This window comes from Myotis brandtii, unplaced genomic scaffold, assembly GCF_000412655.1.
Source record: "Myotis brandtii unplaced genomic scaffold, ASM41265v1 scaffold1032, whole genome shotgun sequence".
NCBI lineage: Eukaryota > Metazoa > Chordata > Mammalia > Chiroptera > Vespertilionidae > Myotis > Myotis brandtii.
Window position 1 is genome coordinate 216,203 of NW_005353467.1, and position 8,020 is coordinate 224,222.

The 8,020-nt window shown below is 41.9% G+C and overlaps 1 protein-coding gene across 4 annotated transcripts in view; it reads left to right on the top strand.

The window, feature by feature from the left end:
* The window catches only part of MARCH8 (membrane-associated ring finger (C3HC4) 8, E3 ubiquitin protein ligase), a 126,851-nt gene that overhangs the window by 12,407 nt on the left and 106,424 nt on the right, over positions 1-8,020 (top strand). Inside the window, exon 1 of one of the 4 annotated variants that reach the window (XM_005856581.2) lies at positions 5,693-5,900. The exons of 2 other annotated variants lie outside the window; for them this stretch is intronic. The gene's annotated coding sequence lies outside the window, so the exon portion shown is untranslated. Of the gene's footprint in view, positions 1-5,692; positions 5,901-5,974; positions 6,000-8,020 lie in introns of those variants that run through there. One more of the 4 variants, XM_014537431.1, reaches the window with a different exon arrangement.

Consider the following 8,020-nt stretch of genomic DNA (forward strand, 5'->3'; position numbering starts at 1 on the left):
TCACTGGAGCAAGCAAGCCTCCCTGTTCACTTCAGTGCATGGCTGCCGGCCGCCATCTTGGCTGACAGTTAATTTGCATAAGGATATGCTGATTAGCCAATGGGAAGGGTAGCGGTCATATGCTAATTACCATGTGTCTCTTTTATTAGTGTAGATAGAAAGGTACTTATTGCCATTTTATCTTCTACACTTATGTTTCTCTTTCTCTCTATTTCTTCTTCTTCTTGAAGCTGGCCCTTTAACATTTCTTGCCATACTAGTTTGGTGGTAATGAACTCATTTAACTTTTTTTTTTGTCTGGGAAGCTCTATATTTGTCCTTCAAGTTTTAAATGATAGCCTTGCTGGAGAAAGTAGTCTTGGTTATAGTTCCTTGCTTTTCATCACTTTGAATATTTCATGCCAATCTTTTCTGGCCTGAAGTGTTTCTGTTGAGAAATCAGCTGACAGCCTATGGGAGCTCTCTTGTAGGTAAGTAACTCTTTCTCCCTTGCTGCTTTTAAGATTCTCTCTTCATCTTTAACCTTTGCATTGTAATTATGATGTGTCTTGTTGTGGGCCTCTTTGTGTTTACCTTGATTGGGACTCTCTGTGCTTCCTGAACTTGTGTGACTTTTTCCTCACTATGTTAGGGTAATTTTCAGACATAATTTCTTCAAACTGGTTCTTGATCTCTTGCTCACTCTCTTCTCCTTCTGATACCCCTATGATGTGGATGTTTTTATGCTTGATGTTGTCCCAGAGGTCCCTTCGACTCTCCTCATTTTTTTTTTTTTGGTAATTCTCCTTTCTTTTTGATGCTCTTCGTGGGTGCTTACTGTTACCTTGTTCTCTAAATCACTGATTTGACCCTCTGCTTCACCTAAGTGCATTTGATTCCATCTAGTGTGTTCTTCATTTCAGATATTGTATTCTCATTTCTGACTGGTTCTTTTTCATGGTTTTTAAAAAAATATATATTTTATTGATTTTTTACAGAGAGGAAGGGAGAGGGATAGAGAGTTAGAAACATCGATGAGAGAGAAGCATCGATCAGCTGCCTCCTGCACATCCCCTACTGGAGATGTGCCCGCAACCAAGGTACATGCCCTTGACCGGAATCGAACCTGGGACCTTTCAGTCTGCAGGCCGATGCTCTATCCACTGAGCCAAACTCTCCTGGCCTTGTTTCATGGTTTTTATGCCCTTTTTAATGCTTACCATCTCTTTTAGTTCTCACTGAGATCATCCATTTCTCCCTGAAGGTCCTTGAGCATCCTTATAACCATTCTTTTAAACTCTGCATCTGATTATATTGGTTGCTTCCATTTCATTTAATAGTTTTTATGGGAATTTCTCTTGTTCTTTCATTTGGGGCATATTTCTTTGTCTCCTCATTGTGTCCCTGTGTATTCGGTAGATCTGCTACAGCTCCCAAACTTATTACGGCTTTTTGATGTAGGTGTCTTGTTGGACTCAGTGGTACAATCTTCCCGATCACCTGAGCTCAGTGCTCCAGGAATGTTTCTTGTGGGTTATGTGCACCCTCTTTTTGTAGTTGAGTCTTGCATTATTTTGGTCCTTTCTTGGTCCTTTATAGGCTGGATGACTATAAGGATAAACCTCGATCCCTATGTTTGAGTCATTGTGCAGGGGCTGTCCTCAGAGATGAAGTTGTTCCCAGTAGGGTCTGGTGCCTGTTGGAATCCCCCGTTGGATGTGCACTTGTGTTGCTAGTCTGTTTGTGCTCTGGTGTGGTCTGAAGCCCATTGGTTGTGTTGGTTCTGGGTTCACTTGGGCAGAGTTCAGGTACAGGTCAGTGTCAGGTGTGTGTAACCAGCCTTGCCCTACCTGCCTGGAGCTACCATGCTATGCACTGTTTGTGGCTGTGTCTACTTGGCTTGGGAATGCGTGGGAGGGTCCAATCTGTATACAAGGATCAGCTTCCACCACTTAGAGCTGGGGGCAGATCTGTAAAAGGTCTGAGGTTTTCTGAGGTTTGCCTCCACCTGTTCATTACTCTCCTCCCCCTGAGGTTGTCTAGTCTTTTTCCAGGGCATCTGTAGAAAGACTGTAGAGTGGATCCAGCCTACCCGTGACCCACAAACCCTTCCACAGTTCACAAGCGTGGTAAGGTGGGGTGACGGGTTGGGATGACAGGATTAGTAAATTCCCTACTTGGTTGTCTCTCTGTCAGGCTCTTTATAAGGGAAAGTGGCCCAGACTCTAAGGCCATACTTCTTGGTCTCTGCCTGAATCTCTCACTCTAGCTTCTCCAGGAGGAGTGTACTGCAGGTTCAGGTTGGGTGCTGCCAGCTGTCCCTTCTGCAGCCAACACACAGGAGGAGGCCATTGGGACTCAGGAGGGCAGATCCAAAGAGTCTCCCATTGAGGGTGATGACAGCCAATTTTGCAGGAGGGGACGAAGCACTTCATTCAGTCCTGGGCCATTGTCCCAGCTCCCAGTAGCACTCCCTTTCCTTCCTGGAGCTGAGCTCCGCAGGTGTGGACACTGGGACTTTGGAGGCAGATCTAACCCGTCTCCCATTAGAGGTGAGCCTGTAGGGAGGGGTGGGCACTTCTTCCCCTGCCCCGGGCAAAAGCCTCCAAGGGAGGTGTGCACTGAATGTCTCAGCTCTGAAAAGCTCCCAGACTCCCCTGCGGGAATGAGCTTAGCAGGGCAGGGTCCTGGTAGCCAAAAGGCAGGTCAAATTTATCTGTTGAGGAATAGCCCAGAGGAGATTGGAGTGACCCCCACCACACATTCTGTATCCACACAACCCAGCACCCATCTGTCTGATTCCCAGTAGACGTGCTCAGAAAGTCTCAGCTCTGTGTGGCTCTCTTACCCCCCACGGGACTGAACTCAGTAGGGCAGGGCCATAGGTAGTGGAAGGACAGGCCCAGTGATTCCACAGTTAGTGGGGGCGCAGGCTCTGCCCTGGAGTTGGGGAAGAATGGTCCCTTTTCTAAAGCTACACAGTCTCGGCCAAGAGCTTCAGAAATAGAGCTCCCCAAAGGTCCTACTGGGTGCAGCCAGCAAAGCCTCCTCTGCAGGCCCGGAGCAGGCAGAGTGGTGTCGCCAGTAGTTGGAGGACCTGGCAGTACACTCCCCAGGCTGGTGCTGTAACAATCGGAGAGCTTGACCCTGGGAAGGTGGCCTCTGGGTCTAGCTGACTCCCTGTTCTCCCATGCAGACTGAATCCCCACTGACTTCTATTCCAGATGCGCTGTGAGCTCCTCTTCCTGTCTCTGTTGCTCTGGGTGGGAATCCCTGTGTGGGGTTGAGACCTCATGCACCTGGGGGAGGGAGTTTTGCAGCCAAGATATCCCTTTGGCTTCTCTCAGCTGCTCTATGTGGGTGTCATGTCCAGCCCTTTCTGCATCTTCACCTTCTTACCAGTCTCCATGTGGCTTCTTCTGTAAATCCTTGGTTATAATATTCCAGTTCAGCTAGCCTTCAATTAGTTATTCAGGTTGATTGCTCTATAATTCAGCTGTAAATCTGATTTGGTGGTGGGCGCAGGTGAGTGTAGCTTCCACATGTTCTACAGCCGTCTTGGAATCCCTACTTTATTATTCTGAAGGTGTGTATTATTGCTTGGTGTGTATTTTGTTCATGGCACACAATCAATCTTATGTGGGAAAAGCCTTTGGGAAGTGATTGACACCATGGAACTACTTGGCTAATGTTTCTCAAGAAGCTCCAGGCCATAAGTGAATTCCTTCTCTGCTACTCCCAGAAGGATTAGATTGAATTCAGGGTAGTTGATGTGGAAGGTGATACTTTAATACTATAACTTGGTTTTTAAGTTAAAATGACTTTATTTTATGCTAGGAGGGCACATACTGGAAACCTTTAAATTTATCTTGACTTCTTAAAAACTTTACATTTTTTTTTGTAGAAAGGCTAACTTTTATATTATATCAAAGCACTAAAATTTTGAGGAACTACTGGAAATCTTAAGTTTGTTAATTTGGTTGTGATAATGTTAGGAATGTTCTAGTACTTATCCAGGTGGCATAGTGATTAAGGATAAAGGCTTTGGAGCCAGCTTCAACACTTACTGTGTGACTCCAGGCCTGGGTTTCTTCATCCAGACAGTGGGGATGGTAACCATTACACTGTTTCATAGAGTGGTTGTGATCATGTGAGTTTCGTTTCTAATATGTTACTGAAAATATGTGTCTGTTTTATCATAAGACTTAAAAAATTATGTCAATTCTGTTACTTATGCAGCATCTTATACAACTTGGTATAGTTCTGAGGGTATTAGACTTAAGAGTTAGGAAACCTGAGTTTTACTCCCTACTTTCTTTATGAGTAGCTGCTTGGCCTCTAACAAGCAGCCTAGCTTCATCTTTCTCTGCCTGACTTAGCTCATTTGTAAAATTGAGGTTGGGTTTGAAGTGGTTCATCTCTAAGATTCATTTTAGTTCTTTTATGAATCATAATTGAGCTAACTAAGACACAATTCATGAGGAGAGCATATTTTACAACCCAGGGAAGAAAAAGGCTTGGTGTGTGGAGGGTAAGATTGAGAATAATTAGAGTTGTCTTGCTTCTAATATATGGCGAAATAAACAATAATATATTGACTTAGCATAATGGACACATTTCTAATACTTGCTACTGTCCAACACAGAAACGGGCCACCATTTCTGTGCTGTATGCTTCCTAACACTGAAAGGACAAAGGTCAAGGTCATACTGGCAAATGATGCTTCAGAGCCAGGTCCAAATTATTTAAGCCTTAGCTAGGGATGGTGCTGGATATCTTCTCTAACCTTCTGGCCTCCCATGAGTGGAAAGCATGGCATGATAAAGTTATTAAAGTAATCAAGAAAAAAACCATATTGCATTGTGGTTACTAACTTTAAATGAATTATAATGATGATAATTCATATATTAAATTCTTTTTTTATCTGTAATTTTTTTGAAGTGCAGACTAAATACACTGTTCTGAGTTCTGAAAATGTTGCTCTTCTTAAGTCTTATTTAGTTTTTGATGATTTATCTGGGAAAAGCAACACTATTATTTTCATTGTTTTGAGTGATCTTTCAGTGCTTGCCACTTTTAAGCAAAGCTGGGAACTGTGAGTTTGGGTTCTTAGGTCCTGTAGAGATATGCAACTGAATGTGTCATTGACTGTGTGGGTGCATTGCCAACTGCTCTGGAGATGTTTACCAGTCTGGGCAGTTTTGATAATATTATCTTCGTATAGGGTCTGCTGTGAAGCAGTCTTTGAAGAAATATATGTGGGGGAGCAAACCCTTGAGGGAAAAGGTATTCTTACTACTTTTATTAAATTATAATGCTCTTCTCCCCCCCCCCCCCGAGTTGGGATTAGACTCCAGTGAACCAGGGGATAAATCAGTTTATGGCATGCTTCTCAACCTTAGCACTGCTGACATTTGGTAATGGATAATTCTTTGCTGTGGGGCTGTCCTGTGCATTGTAGTATGTTTGGTAGCATCCCTGGTCTCTTCCTACTAGTGCCAGTAGCACCTCCCCCCCAGTTATGCCAACCAAAGATAGCCCCAAGACATAGCCAAAAGTCCCCTGGGCAGCAAAATCACCCAAGTTGAGAAACACAGACTCAGGGATGCCTCTCCGCCAGCCCTCTGCCACAGTTGTGGTCATCCTACTCTCTGGTTTCTCCATGTTGCCAGCCCAGCTCACAGCCTCCTCCCCCTGATTGTGCTCTGCTCTGCTAATGAGGTGGAAAGTTGCCAACAGGAAGGTGGAATCAGTGGGGAAGAGGGCAGAGCTGGAGTCAGGTGTGACCTTGGTAGTGGCTGAGCACTGCAACACACGGATGGGTGTGTGTTTTTGGTGGCAGCTAATGATTAGACTTGAATGTACTTTGACATGAAAGTGAGCTGACAGAGTGACACTGGTGGTCCTAGCACACAAAACAGGTATGTGGCATCTGCATGTTGTCTGAGCCTGCTGGGAGTCTGGGGTTTGGAAGGAAAGCTGCATGGATGTTTTCTCCGTAGTAGTTTTTACTTGAATGGGTAAGGAAAACAGAAACTGCTTCTTGGTTAACTTCCATGTTCAATTTAGATTTCAGTTTTGAGGTGACTTCAGTAGATAGAGTCAATATTTTTTTTACATGAATGAAATGACGTGGGAGAATTTGTAAATATAAAGTGGCAAATATTTAAATAGTGCAACTGGGGATGATGCCATAACCTAAGAATCGCTCAGAGTGCTCAGGGAGTGAGGCAGGTAACTGGGCTTGATACACCATGTGAGGAACGGTGGGGGCTGGTGGTGCGGGATGGCATGGAGATCTTGTAGGTAAACTCAAGACTTGGAGCAGGTGTTCACAGGCCTTGTTAATATTCATTTTCAAACAGTCAGATGTTTGTCATTAGTACTTTTTTACTGGGATTTATACATTTTTTTTTAACCTAGTCACAGTCATCCTGAATGCTGTTTATTTTATAAACCTTACTCTCTTAACATTTATTGGATAACACTTCCCACTTCAATTACTTAGTGACTGCATACTGCATTTTATGTTATATTCTAATTTACTTAACCCTTTTCCTATTGCTTAATGTAGAACTTATTTTAAAGAATTTTGCTACTGTAAATATCCTTTGATGGATATATTTGGCAATACATTTTAATCCATAGTTCAGACAATTTCTTTCAGATAGTGTCATGAACTAGAGTCACTGGGTGAGATGGTGTGGATATTTTTTTAAAATTAAATTTGTTGGGCTGATATTAGTTAATAAAATTATATAGGTTTCAAATGTGTAATTTTATAATACATTATCAGTTTTTGCATTGTGTGTTTACCACCCAGAGTCAAAACTAGGAAAGTTGACACCTTTACCCTTTATTTTTAAGGCTCTTGATTCCTGTTACTAAACTGCTCTACTGAAAAGTTCTAGCTAACACTTTTATTAGCAGTGTGTTGAGTGACCCTTTTAGGACATTTTTGCCACAGTTGGGTGCTATTAAAAAAAAAAAAGAACGGATTTAACAGGGGTAAAACATCTAATTTTGTCTTTCTTTCCCTGTTTAAGTTATTGGTGAAGTTGATTTTTTGTTGTTTTCCTTTAAAGCTTCATTAGTTTCTTTTGTAAATTGGCTCTGCATGTCTTTTTCCCCTTAATTTTTGGGGGTTTTACTGTTTATTTTTTCTGATTCTTTTGTACAGTTTATATATACATATTTTATTTTTATGTTCAGTTTATTATTTATTTTTTAATTAAGCTTAACATTCAGTATTATTATATATTAGTTCAGGTGTGCAGCATAATGGTTAGACAGTCATGTATTTTACAATGTTCCCCCTGATATTTCTAGTTTCCACCTGGACTATTCATACTTATTACTGTATTGTTGACTATATTCCCAATGCTTTACTTTATACTTTATATCCTCATGACTATTTTGTAACTACCAATTTGTACTTCTTAATCCATTCATCTTTTTGCCAAACCCCCCTGTCCCTCTAGCAACTGTCAGTCTATTCTCTGATTTATGGATCTGTTTCAACTTTGTGTGTTTATTTATTTTGTTCTTTAGATTTCACATATAAAAAATCGTATAGTATTTGTCTTTATCTATCTGGCTTATTTCATTTAGCATAATAACCTTTAGGTCCAATCACATTGTTTCAAATGGTAAGATTTAATTCTTTTTTATGGCCAGGTAATATTCTGTTGTATATATGTACTACATTTTTATCCACTCGTCTATTAATGGGTACTTGAGCTGCTTCCATATCTTAGCTATCTATCTATATATATATCCTATCTAATAATAGAGAAACATGGTAATTAACCGTAACTTCGCTACCCTTCCCATTGGCTAATCAGCGAGATATGCAAATTAACTGCCAACCAAGATGGCGGCCGGCAGCCAGGCAGCTGAAGCGAACAGGAGGCTTGCTTGCTCCAGTGACGGAGGAAGCCAATGTTCCCCGCCTGCCTCGCCCTGCTCTAAGCTACACTCTAAGCAACAAAGTTGCAATTATAGAAGCTAAACAAGCTCCAGATACCTGCTTTCAGCCAGC